Source organism: Parasteatoda tepidariorum, chromosome 9 (assembly GCF_043381705.1).
Source record: "Parasteatoda tepidariorum isolate YZ-2023 chromosome 9, CAS_Ptep_4.0, whole genome shotgun sequence".
Taxonomy (NCBI): domain Eukaryota; kingdom Metazoa; phylum Arthropoda; class Arachnida; order Araneae; family Theridiidae; genus Parasteatoda; species Parasteatoda tepidariorum.
In genome coordinates this window covers 46,383,390-46,397,864 of record NC_092212.1, presented here as the reverse complement: position 1 = coordinate 46,397,864, position 14,475 = coordinate 46,383,390, and the positions used below count along the sequence as shown (strand labels likewise).

General features: G+C 30.0%; 1 protein-coding gene across 2 annotated transcripts in view; it reads right to left on the bottom strand.

Annotated features, from left to right (window-relative positions):
* Positions 1-14,475, bottom strand: part of LOC107456972 (prostaglandin E2 receptor EP3 subtype-like) — a 95,792-nt gene that overhangs the window by 41,424 nt on the left and 39,893 nt on the right. The window contains exon 1 of one of the 2 annotated variants that reach the window (XM_071185698.1): positions 4,222-4,461. The exons of the other annotated variant lie outside the window; for it this stretch is intronic. The gene's annotated coding sequence lies outside the window, so the exon portion shown is untranslated. Of the gene's footprint in view, positions 1-4,221; positions 4,462-14,475 lie in introns of those variants that run through there. 2 annotated transcript variants of the gene reach the window in all.

The window sequence follows — 14,475 nt, the reverse complement described above, 5'->3', positions numbered from 1 at the left end:
AAAATTTCATATAATTTGGAAAAATTGGGATTTTTCTTACCTCTTGAAAAATACTTAAAAGACCAATTACCAAATGAAAAATAATAATAACTATAGTTCTTTTATTATTTTTTTACTCAATTGAATCAAACTTTAACCAATATTTAGAAATACATTTTGAATACAATTTCAAAAATTTTCACAAATTATTAATTAAAAGTGTAAATGCATAAAAAAACTTTTTAAAAAATTAAATTCATTTTAATGTTTCTTTCGGGTTTAATTCCTAAACAAATGGACCTAAAATACATTCTAAGTAACTCGCACATTGTGAACTATGAACAAATGATGCAAGTAATTTTTTTACTTTTCCAATCGAAGAGCTGCGTAAATGACACATTTTAGTGACTTTGAATAAATTATCTCAAAATTTTATAAATCACCCGCTTGACAGAATGGAATAAAAATTATGTCTTGTCTTTATTTCTTGCACTCGATTTTCAGATTGGCGATATCTAAAAAATCCCTTATTCCGATTTAAACTTTTCAAGTTCTGATGTTGTTACTCTAGATGTTACTCTTGATACTCGCTAAGAGACAAGCTTTTTAAGGATATTCAGTATTTAAGTATTATCCTTTCAACCATTTTTGCCAAATCTGAAAATAAGTTAGAAATAGTTCTTATTTGAATATCATCTCATTTTTGCACGCGATACCAATCTACCAATACACTATCTACCAATGTAAGTATTTGGATACGTGTGATTGAAAAGAAAAACAAACTTTATTCATAATCAATAGTTGGTAGAGCCTTCACGAGAGGCAATTACAGCATGAACCCCTCAGGGGCATACTTTCCACAAGTCCTTGTGTGACGGCTAGTGCTATTTTCTTCCACTCGGCTTGGAGAAGACATGTAAGTTCCTTCAACGATTTTGGACGGGTAGTACACCCCTTAATTCGACCATCCAACTCGTTCTAGAGGTTCTCGATAGGGTTTAGGTCTGGGCTCTGGGTAGGCCAGTTAATTCGATTAACCTTATTGGCACCATACCAAGCCTTGGTTAGCCTCGCAACATGACAGCTGGCATTGTCGTCCTTGAAGTAACAGGGTTCCACCCCGTATAACTGCCACAACGTAGGAAGCACATTGTCATCCAAAATAGTGCAGTAGGCATCGGCGTTGAGCTTACCATGAATGGATATCAAGGGTCCCAATCCATTCCAGGGGAAACAATCCATATCAGGACCGCAGATATACAGATATAGCCATTTGCATAAGTGTCCAAAAACTTATTGGTAGATAGTGTATTTATATTTGATCAATTCTTTAAGATAAATTACTATATTAAATTAAATTTGAAAGATTGATTTTGGGACGATGCAGGCAAATTTGAAAGATTGATTTTGAGACGATGCAGGCAAATTTGAAAGATTGATTTTGGGACGATGCAGGCAAATTTGAAAGTACCGTTTGCGAGCGTAATATGCTTAATTACGATCGGTGGTCGCCGTATATTTCGCAAGGAAAAAAATTTACGGACAGATTTGTATTTTTATAGTAATGTAGGCTTAACGGATGTAAATTTCTTTTTACGTTCAGAGACTTTAGCACATTTTACCGGTCACTGACTGTAATTTAAAGTTGAAAGTTTATCCTGTGTACTGTTGAAAATCTGACTCTGAAGATAATGAAGCAGTAAAGTATCAAGATAAGCATATTTCGTATTTATTTAAAAACCATCTTCATTTTAAATTTCATTAAGAACAAATAATTTGATATTTAAATATTGATTTTTTAAAATTCAGATCTTTCGGATGTTGAAAGAAAATTTAGGTAATATTTCCTAAATATAACAAGCTTTAATTTTTTTATCGCTCTTATTTCAAACACATATTCCTTACCATACCTCACAAAAAATCATCATCTTAACATCGCTAAAAATTAATGGCTGTCAGCTAAGTTGTAATGACAACTATAATTAAGTGAGTCAATATGTACATACGCAAATGAAGTAAGAAGATGTATTGGCTCTTAATATTCTCTCGTTTTACTTTGTGTTAAAAAAAATGATACAAAACTCCATCAAAAAGACTATTAAGGACTTCTTTTTTATAATAAACTTTTTATGATACACTTTATGCTGTTCTACGGTAGAATCGGTAACATCAAGTTAGTCTGAATATTATTTATGGCATTTATTAGATACGTTATTATTTCAGTTTTTATGATTGTGAATTATGTTTTATAGTTCGTAAAACGCAAATCAAGTAATATATTTAATACTAGCAGCAATGAAGAAAAAGTGCATTTAGTGCATCCAGTTTAAAAAAAACAAAAACTTTTTTTTCTTTAAAAAAAATACATATTTGTCGTATGGTATATACATTGAGAAAAAGTATGATTTAAACTACTAGAATATTTTTTTTTTCAATAACGGCAGGTACTGAACTTTCGTTCTTCGCCTTTGAAGATGCCGGAAGTGTTGCTCATTTATCGTTACACAGTGGGTACCTGTGAACCAAAGTCACGGAGGCGAGCAACATCACCCACGCCACACTGCCACAATTACCTGCTCATAGGGTGGGCCATATTCATACATTCACACATCAGAAGACAACACACAGAGAGAGAGAAACATCCATGACCAGAGCGGGATTTGAACCCGCTGCCATTAGCTTCGCAATCAGGCGCGCTAACCACTCGGCCACCTGGCCGGCAACTGCTAGAATATGGGATAATTTACAAGCTTCCGGTTCTATAGGAACACAAAATTCAGTAATTTTAAACGACGCACTTCGAAAATGATTTTGGTGAAAATAAGAATAAAATATAGTTTTATAATAAGTGATAAAATTTCATAAATGCGCTAAAATTTGATAATTTTGTCATGATATAGAGCAGGACCTAAAAACCCTTTATTAGTGTAAATTTACTTCTGAGCTTTATTTTTAATAAATTTGTGGTAATAAAAGCTATAATTTTGAAAACCAGAAATTTCGGTCAACCATTATCACATTAACAGAAAAGTCACCAAAAGAATGGTTAAAATACCGTATATTTTGGTTTTATTAACCAGAATTATGCTTTTTTCTTATTAGAAATGTTATTACCATACCATACGGTAGTTTCATAGCCAGAATAACTTGAACTTGTATTATTAAAATTATTGGAAAACGTTAAAAAAATATCGAGTTTGTCATGGAAAGCTTTTTTTAAAGAAATTAGAATCTTCAAAAGTTGCAATTATGTCAAATACTTACTTTTATTTTGCCCAAATTGAAATATGTTTACATCATCCGAAATAATTTTGAAGTTTTATATTTTTGAAGGAAAATAAATAGATAAACTTTGTAAAGCAAATTTCAGTTTTTAAGTTCAAATATATAAAATTTAAAGTGTAAAGTAACTGTAAAAAAATTGCATGTAAAAGGCAACCTTTAATTTTTTTAAAAAATCTTATTGCAAATCCAGACTCTGTACGTACATTAAAGTAATCGAAAACTGGGTTGAAAATTTAAACTATACAATATTTGTTAATTATTTGTGAATTAAAAGAATTAAATTTTCATGATATATATAACTTGTTTATCGTTGTTTTACATTATAAACTTTACATTTAAGAACTTGAAAGCTATAATTTGTTTTATATAAAAACTTTTAATTTTCGTTGTATTCCTAGAGATATAAATATAATTTAGTTAGAGTGAAAAAACTTTGATAGCATTGTAAAATGTTCCGAATCAAATTACTGTAAAAAGTACTGGTATTCAGGATGCCGGTAATTTTTACCATAAAATCCATTTTTACCGGAAAATGTTACGGAGTCATATAATCTGATATACTGTAATTTTTATAGTGGTAATCACTGAAAAATCAGAGAATTAATCTAATCAAGTAAATATTACTGTAAAAATTACGGTATAATATTTTACGGTATTAATGTATTTTAAGGTAAAATCGATTTTACGGATGAGGCACCCAAAGTTCCGGTACTTAATACCGTAATTTGATCAGGAGTTTTTTTACAGTGTACGCAACCTCCATGAAAACTCCTTTATTGACTTGAAATTTTTAAATCCAAAAAAAGGCTTTTCAAATGCTAAGAGAAAAACTACGATCGATCGATTGGGAACTGAGAAGCAAAGATATTGTCATTCAAAAGGGCTTGTATATTAAGTACTATATATAAAACCATTGAAAACTTACGAGTATTTAATGGTAATCAATTAAAATCATACCTTTAAAGTGAAAATATCCCAACACAGAACAGAAATGCAAAATTGGGCTTCTTTTACACTTGTTCACAGCTTTAATCCCGTGTTTAGTTCATCTGAAGATTGTAGAGACATTGTAGACATTGTATTAGAAAACATCCATGTTTGATAATTGTTGCTTACTTCTATAATATTATTTGATGATATAAAAATAAATAAAAAAACTTCTTAACAGTAATATCAAGAAATACAAAGTTTTTAACTGAAAATACGCAGTTGCTTTTTTACTTAAAAGAAATGAATTCTCTTTTCATGTACAGAACTCATTTACATTAAAGACCTTTCAGCAAAAATTTATGTCTTTAAGAATTTTTTATGACTATGAAGTTGGAAAAAAAATGCAATTTATGTTGACGTTTATATTTTTTTTATGAAAAAACCATCTTTTCAGAACAAGAATGTATTTAATAATTTTATCTATAAAAAGCGAGCTTATGAAAATATTTTTTCCTACTCATTGTTTGTTTAGAAAAAATGTTAACGGTTGACTAAAACGTGCTTAAAAAACATTTTCTTTTTAGAAAAGTTAAAACTCTATTGAAAAGTTTCCGTTAAAGAAACGAATTATATTTTATTTTTCTTCCACAACTTTTCAATAATTCTGTTCTTTTATGCAGATAAATATATAATCTTTTTCTGACTTTGAAAAGTTTAAAAAATGTTTTACTGAATATATCTCCACACCAGAGCAGTTGAAATACTAGCCTCTTTCCTAAACTTTCCAGAAAGTTCGACTCTGAATCTAACTTTAACTTATTTTATTAAATAATTGTTAATTTCTAATTATTTATTTCCGATTGCTGTACGTTATTAAAGTAAAAAGCATTTCATTTAAAGTCACAATTTTAATTATGATGTAACAGTAGCAATTTTTTTTAACGAATTTGCACAGAAAAATTAAATTGTGTAAAACCTTTATAAGAAATAAGCTATACTGACAAAAAGAGTATGGCCAAAACTACCAAAATACGGTTGAATTTACCGTGTTTCTGTGTGTATGTAAACGAAAAAAAGGTCGGTAACTTTTAGAGAAGCGGTTTATATTTGATTTTGGTGAAATTAGCAAGAAAATATTATTTTATGTTATGTTAAATTTGGCATATTTTTATAATTTTATTATGATACCTTACAGCATGACATAAAATCATTTGTTCGGTAAAATTTTGTATTTTTTACTAAATGTGTTTTAATTAGAAGCATAATTTTGAAAACAAGAACTTCCGGTAAAGCGTTATAATACGAATTGTTTACATTTCCAAATGAATAGTATAAAAATCGTATATTTCAGTTTTATTAATCAGAATTATGTGGGTTTTTTTTCTCAAAAAACATAATAGCCGCGTCATTAACAGAATAATTTTAAACCAGTTATAATTTTACAAGAGTTTTTTCCCTGTGTAAATGTCAATTTCTTACACGCACACTTGCACATAATATAAGCAACTTACAACAAACAAAATTTCTCAGAGAAAATTAATGAATTTGAAAACTATCGCAAATGATAAACTAAATTTATTCAAATCCTCTTTTTAAGATACTTTATAACGTTATCATATAAATTATGATTTGGAATTTATAAATTAAAAGACAACTTATGAATACTTCATTTATCAATATCGAGTTTTAATAGTTTCAATGACTTCCTGTGTTTTACAATAATTTCGTTAAACATGAGATCAAAATCATTCAAATCTTATTAATTAAGTTTGTGATAATTAATAATTTAACTAATAGTCATATATATATGTATATATATAAAGTCTTACCATTTTTAAAAATATCTGTATTGGTGCTCGATGAAAATTAAAATTTTAGAAGTTTCTTGACCACCATAAAATTTAATTATAATAAGACAAATGTTTCGTAGTATCAAAAGGAATTTATTGTCAATCGAAATGACAACTAGCTAGAATTCTCAAATCTCCTTTGGAACGTTGCGGATGCAGCCAATACGAGTTAATTTTATATTCTAAATGGAGTAATAAGATTACAGTAATAAAATTATAATCTCCTGTTTATTATATTATACAAAGAGAGTTTAATTTTTAACATTAAATTTTATATTTAAATTTTTGTTTAAAAGACACCTATTTTAATTCAAAAGACATGTGACATGACAAATAGGTGTATGTTAAAAGACACCTATTTCATCAAATATCGAACAAAAATTACTTCATGTTTAGCTAAGTTTAAATGAACGGATTCAAAATGAAAAAAATTCGAAATAAAGATTTTCTTCTCTTTTTTTTGAAAAATTCTAAATAAAGAACTTAAGACACTAAAGCCTTACTGCTTTGAGAGAAAGTGTCTATTATTAATGGTTTGTTTCACTTAACGCTGTGAGTTTCTTCCTCGGACAATTAATCTAACTAGCCTAACTAAAAAGAAAACGAAATAGATGCTATAAATTAACGATACAACACATTTGTTACATTCTATACAGGACACAAGTAAACGAAACAACGAACACAACTAAAATAAAAATTAAGCACTAACATTATACGTAACTGTACATATATATATATCATGTATATATAAGATGAAACAGCTGATTTTGAGAAATCAATATCATTGTGATTTGGTTTGGGAGAATATGAGAACCTCTTTAAGGTTATCAGTTTTTTTTTTCATTTCGCTTATAATAACTAAATGTCTATCGATTAATTTAAACTTTTACCGTTGTTATTTTATTTCTCTGAGTATTTTATTTAAAATACATGTTTCGACATTTTTAAATTCAGAAAAATGGATCAAGCATAATTGATTTACAAATTACTAATTATTCTGCATAATTCTACAATCCAAACAGTTTTAAGGAACTTAATATAACCAGTATTAACGACATTTACCGTAATGATTTATGCACTTGTCTGTAATTCAAGAGCATAATTCTACAAGCCTTTCTCACATCGGCGCCCTTATTTTCTCACTTTCTGCAGTACCATGCAGTTAAAAAACTGACTCAAGTGCAACTATTTTGCAAAGCACTTACTTTGTTTTATTTTATTTCTATAACAGTACTGAATTATTTCATTTTCTCTTGCATTTAAACGATTATATTTCTCTCAGAAATATATGCGATCTAAAATTATTCTATCTAAATTTTAAAAAAAGATAATTTAAAAAAAAACTAATTTAAAAGTTTTTGTTGTTTATTTTACTAGGAAAATAGATATTCGATTAAAGCTAGTTTTCTTTTATAATTTGGAAAAATTGGAATTTTTCTAACCTTTTCAAAAATACTTAAAACACCAATTACCAAACGAAAAAATAATAATTATAATTCTTTTATTATTTTTTTACTCAATTGAATTAAACTTTAATTAATATTTAGAAATACACTTTGAATACAATTTCAAAAATTTACGCAAATTATTAATTAAAAGTGAAAATGTATTAAAAGAACTTTTTAAAAAACTAAATGCATTTTAATGTTTCTTTTGGGTTTAATTCCAAAACAAATGGACATAAAATACATCCTCATACCTCTGTGAACTATGAACAAATGATATAGTTAATTTTATTATAGAAGAGCTGCGTAGATGACACATTTTAGTGACTTTGAATAAGTTAGCTTAAAATTTTATAAATCACCCGTTTGACAGAAGGGAATAAAAATTCTGTCTTGTGTTTATTTCTTGCACTCGATTTTCTGATTGGCGATATCTGAAAAATCCCTTATTCCGATTTAAACTTTTTAAGTTCTGATGTTGTTAATCTTGATGTTACTCTTGTTGTTACTCTTGATACTCGCTAAGAGGCAAGCTTTTTAAAGATATGTTGTTGTTGTTTCTAATGCCATTTGCCACACAGACAAGCCTGCTTGGTGAAACCGAGCAAATTTAAGGCAGAGTGTGTGTTTCTTGTATTTTCAGTGGCGCCGTCCAATGGCCAAGAATTCGTCTTCAACACACACGTCACAGCCCGTTTTATAGGGCGGACCCATTCATGCATCCATTCATTTATCCACAGATCGTAATTTTAACCTGAATCAGAGAACGATCGATCTCCAATCCAGTACCCCCAGAAGTTTTGATTTGTTATGGGAACATGAAGGACTTTGCCACTCGACAGATTTAACGTGCATCAGTCACCATTTACAATACGGGGAGTTTTCGGCCGGCTGGTTTCAAACCCACGAACTCTCGGACATGGGCCCAGCGCCCTACCGACCAGGCTGTATTATCCCTTCAACCATTTTCGCCAAATCTGAAAAAAAGGCCGGGATAGCCTGGTTGGTAGGGCACTGGGCCCATGTCCAATAGTTCGTGGGTTCAATCCCCGTCTGCCGAAGACTCCCCATTTAGTAAATGGTGACTGATGCACGTTAAATCTGCCGAGTCGCAAAGTTCTCCATGTTCCCATAACAAATCAATACCTCTGGGGGTACTGATCAAGGAGTTTCCGTGTCTTCTGGATTGGTTCAAAATTACAAGGTTACGGAGTTGAACATTCGTAATTGTAAACCCAAAAATTGGGTAGGCTGTTCAACGACGGATATAAAATCTGAAAATAAGTTGGAAATAGTTCATATTTAAATATTATTATCGCATTTTTTGCACTTGATAAGTTACATTTACATTTTATCAATTCTTTATAATAAACTGTATTAAAATAAATTGAAAAGTTTGATTTTGGGGCGATGTTGGCGAAAATAATCGACAGAATAATACTTAAATACGGATTATTTGTTGACTTGAAGTTTTCAAATGGATATGGAACCTACTTGCAATCCGAAAATACTCTAAGTTTGTCCCATAGTCATACAAATATTATTTCATACAAAAAAAAATCCGTCAGTGAGAAAATTGGAACAAAAATTAATTTTCTCATGTTAAAAAAATATTGTAAATACTACATCTAAAATATATTTAGTACTGTACTGACACATCAAAATTATAAAAATATTCTAAAGTTATTACATGTTTTTCATATTGAAATTATTTTTTAGTGTTAATTATTAACTTGAGGATAGTTTTTAAAGTTTTTTCACCAAAGATCAGAAACCACATTTTGAGCACGTTACATCGAAACAAAGCTTAAAGTTTAAATTAAATACGATAACAAGAATTATTTGGTGTTTAGAACAGACCGTTTTTCGGAAAAATCTGGTAAAATTACCTTTGTATTAGAAAATGTGGAAGTTAGTGTAGATTTAAGTAGACGGTGAAAACAGAGTCATAATAATGATAACATTTTGTCATAAATTCTTCCGATAAATTTTATCATGTTCTGGTAGTTTTGAGGATATTTTTTTTCTCATTGTATTTTAAATATACGAAATAACTTGCAAACATCGGAAATTCGCTGAAATCAATTCGTGCAAAACATTAGACATGCAGCGGTTGAGTTACTTTTCAAATATTAAAAAAATTGTGATTCCTTTATTACGATCACTGGTTACCCATTTGTCAATTGCTTTTTTTCTGGTTTGATAAATGTCAAAACATTTCAAATCATGGGTTGCAAAAACTGTCGCAATTGATGTTTGTCGTCAGATTGGTTTTCAAATCCTGCCTTTATACGTGTTTCAAGACGTCACCTTCCTTCTTCAGTATTCATATTTACACCGAAGAGCCATTACATTATGACCACCTTCCATCCATAACAATGGGCTCGCCCAGGTTTTCATGGTTTCTCGCCCAGGAACAATGTTTTCATGGGGCACATTAGGACCCATAATCCTCATAGAACAATCCCTGACGTCTGTAAGCTACTTGAACATAGTTGTAGACCTGGCTCACCCATTCATGGCAACAGTTTTTCCTGCGGGGATGGTGTTTACCAACAGGATAATGCACCATGTCATAAGGCTCGAATCGTCGAGGAACATTCCAGTAAAATTAAAGTCTTGTATTGGCCCCCAAATTCACCTGACCTTAATCCAACAGAGCATTTGTGGTCCTACTTGGAAAACCAAATTCGTACTGCCACGCTACCCCCTACCAATGGGAGGGAATTGCAGGACCAGTTGGTGAGTGGTTGGTACCAGATACCTCAGACTACCCATGAATACCTTGTGGAATCAATGCCACGGCGGGTGCTAGCAGTTTTGAGGGCTAAAAGGTGGTCCTACATGTTATTAGCAGGGTGGTCATAATGTAATTGCTCTTCGGTGTATATTAAAATCACCGTCAAGACAGTAATTATAAGTTGATAATAAAAAGAATATAAAAATGCTTTAAATTATTATTATGTAAATACATTAAGAATGACTGCTGGTGAAAATAAAAAGAAAAAACTAATTCTAAAAAAATTATCAAACAGCAGCGGTCGCCATAGCAACGCTTGCAACGACGACACATGCGCACTGTTTATTATTACTCTTGAACACAGTTGAAAAGTGTGATGACATCCAATTAAAGTGCGCAAGCCATAAAACCCAAAACAGGACCATTTTGCCAATGGGTAAGAACAAATACACACACATTTTTCATTTTCACAAAAATGTGGTTTTTCTTCGTATTCACATTTTGCGCCTTTTTCAGCACTAGGCAGAGAGGGACGAAAACAAAAACAAAACTATGTTTAACTGTCATAAATAACTTAAACAAACTCAAAACATTTATAAAAACAACACATTATTCGCTAAAAATCATAAGATTCGCTAAAAGCCTAATGCAAAACGCCATTTCATGCAACTAGGAGACTTGCGAAAATAACATTAATCTTCAAGTTTAGTAAAAATATCAAATCTTGATAATAAAAAAANGCTTGATAATTGAAGAGACTTAGGCTAATTCATTTAAGAAGGCATTTTATTAATGTATCTTAAGTTATTTAAAACACTGTTCGTTGGCTATGTACAATGATGGTTTCCCCATTGCAGGGATGTTTGGATTTGGCCCAGATTTATCTAGCCATGAAAATATGGAAAAGCCACGCATTTTTGGCTGTCCCGAAATTTACATGGAGGTTCTGAAAGGGAGGTGGTTGCAAGGATATTCTTATCTTAATGAAACGTCATTCAAATGATAAAATTTAGAGATTTTGATTCGATAAAAGGGTGGCACCATTCTGGTGCTTGGGAATTTTTGGGACTATCTTAATGCGCACTTCATATACGAATTATTGCCCATTAACTTCAGAAAATAATATTTTATCTGGCCTTATCTGGTTCATCTTGACTTTTTATGGTTCTTTGTGAGAGACCGACTTCTACATCTTAAACTTGATAAGAAACATCTGTTTTAAGCTTATCAGTTAATATAGAAAGGCTCCGATGACACATTCGATATTATATATATATATATCCTAAGAAATAGAAAAAAAATTTTGTCTGACCATTTGACACGGAGAAAAAACTTAAAGAGAGTTTTATTAAACTCTCTTTAAGAGACTTAGACAGACTATCGTTTTTACAGACTATTTTGCAATGAAATTGCAATTTTATAAAATATTTTTCAATCATTAAGAAGGCGTTAAGATATGAATAAGTATATCCAGATGCCGTATTTTATTTTATTCTTGTTTTCCTTTTCCTAAAATATATCACATTTCACAATGTTTTATTCCATATTTTTTCCAGAGTTTATCAAGACATATGTTTCGATTATAGATTTTAGTTTCAACAAATGACTAATCTTACTTTGATATAAATGCAATGTTTTTAAAACATCTTACGAAAGCCAGAGTGAAACTTATAAGTTTCAAAACATATTCGGCGACAAGAAAGAAAAGATTACTATAAATAAAACTTCAAGCATGCAGTTGAGATTAAAGAAGGTATTAAGTTTTTCGAATTTTTCTGTTTCTATAAATATAATGTTTTCAATATGTTCTTCACATTACACTTTTGTCGCCGAACAACGCTTTTAAATTAAGTTTCCCTGCTTTTTGTATTTCTTAAAATATTTAATCTAAATGTTATTGGTGTATTCAAGCTATACAGGCGTGTTAACTGAAAAATTTTATCAAGTCCAGAAAAATATTTTAAAATTCGTTTTTGAGTTGCCTGAATTGAAGTAGGCTATAAAATACAAGTTACAAACTACAGAATTCACAATTGCAACTAGGGGAATTTACAATTGCTTATCCCATAAACTAAACCAAAAGAGTTGAATAGCATTTCTTATTTGTTGCCCAATAATTTTATTAATTATCTATTGTGTTTCGAAAACTTTCTTTTGCAAACAAGAGAAAAATTACGCTCAAATAATTAATTCCAGGCATTAATCTCCCCAACCTCATAATCGTTGTTCCGACAGCCCATGTTGGGCCTTAGCCTTATCCATTTTGTTTCGTTTATTACTTTCATATTTATTATTCGATGCTGACGGAGCCCAGCAATCGAAGGTTTGGACTCTGCCACCAATTGGTTTATTTTTCAAAATATTGTGTGTTGGGTTAGTTGTATTTAAGCGGTAAAAGTGTCGAATAAATCGCATTCTGCTTAGTTATATGAATTTTATTACATCAATGCCCACAATTTTGCAAAGTTCTGTGTTTGAACTCTTTCTGCTTCTTTAAATCAGTCAAAAATAGTTCGCAATTTTCTTTTTCTCTCTAAAATTGCATATTAGTCTTTTTTTTCTTTGGTAGAGTCCTTGTTTCGGATGCATAGGTCAGGACTGGACGTATAATAAGACTTTTTGTATAGATTTTTCTTTGTGTTGACCTGAGAATTACTTAAGGTGATTTATACGCCTGTTTGTAGAGAGTATTGGTTTTTTTAACTTCTATTTCTATACTTTTATCGAAACTAATTGTGGAACCTAGGTAACTGAAGTTTTGTACTGTTTTAGCGTGTGCCTGTATTGCTGTATCTTTAGTGGCAACTATATATTTTGTTTTAACATAAATCTACATATGAGAAAATTTTTAATTTTTTATTTGCTGAAATATATGAACTCTGTTTAATAGGAACTGCAGGGGGCATAATTAAAGTTTGCATTATAAATATTTCAATTCTCCAATTTAAAAAAAAACATAATATATTTATTTATTTTTGCAAAACTCATAAAACTGAGCATTGCTATGAAAATAATATAACACAAGAGACAGCAAGAACAGAAAATAACATTGTAACAAGACGAAATCGCATTTATTTTTTAACTGTTCGTATTATAAAACTGTAATCAACAGTATTAGACTAGAACTTGCGTAATCAAAACTATAAAATTTTCTATAAATAATTGATTTTTTTCCTAATATCAGTAAAGAGAAAAATAAATGGTTCAAAAATCTTTATGAATTCTATTCTTAAACTTATGCAAATTTTAGTTTCAAAATTCAACTTACAAATGCAGTTTTCAGATTCGGCAATTTAAAAAAAAAATTTAAAAAAATCAATTCTAAGAAATTCGTTTTAGATTTATTAAGTAAGCACAAAAATCATTTAAAAAAAAGTTACTTTTGAAAAGTTGATTTTGTAAAATCATCTAAATAGGAAATGAAAAATAGAAAAAGAAAAATTATTTTTATAAGTATGTACCTGATTTTTTTACTATTAATTATTTGAGAAACAAATTATAACTATAAACCACGACTAGCTTATGAAACTATAATTCTGAATAATCTATACGTAGGGGAAAATGGGGTTTGACCGAGTAGTTAAGATTCAATGGCATATTGGAGACAAACCGTTAGACATAGAAACTGTTAGATTTAATCAAATTATTCATTGTGTCAAATGTGCACAATATATCATTTCTCAAACGTCATAGATGTACTATTTTTTTAGAAATACTTTTTTTTCTGGAAAAAAGTCGAAACTCCCGCTCTTACTCAACTAGTAGGATGAGACCGGAAACACATGTTTACTTCGAGGAAATTTAGAAACACTAGAATTTCAAATTTCATTGAACAATTAGTAGATTTTATATGACAATTTAAGAAAATTATGTCTGCAATTTACAAATGAAATAGTCAAGGCAGTACTCAAAGAGGGTCTCAAGACTGCTAAGAAACTTCTCTGTAAAAGGAAAATTTGTTATAAAAAATTTAGAGGTGTTTATTGATTATATTTTGAAAGAAAATTGCAGAGAATTTCCTTACTTCTATATCAGGGCTGTCCAACTGGCGGCCCACCAACTTCTTATTCAGGCTGATCGGCCTCAGTTTTCCTATTAAAATGTAAGCAAATTGTTTTATAATCCTTCTGTTCCATTGTTTTATAATTAATAATTCAACTATTAATTGTTATTGTATAAGAGGTAAGAGGTTATTTTTCAACTTTTTCAAACTGCGTCCCGCCAGGTGATCAATGACCGGAATTCT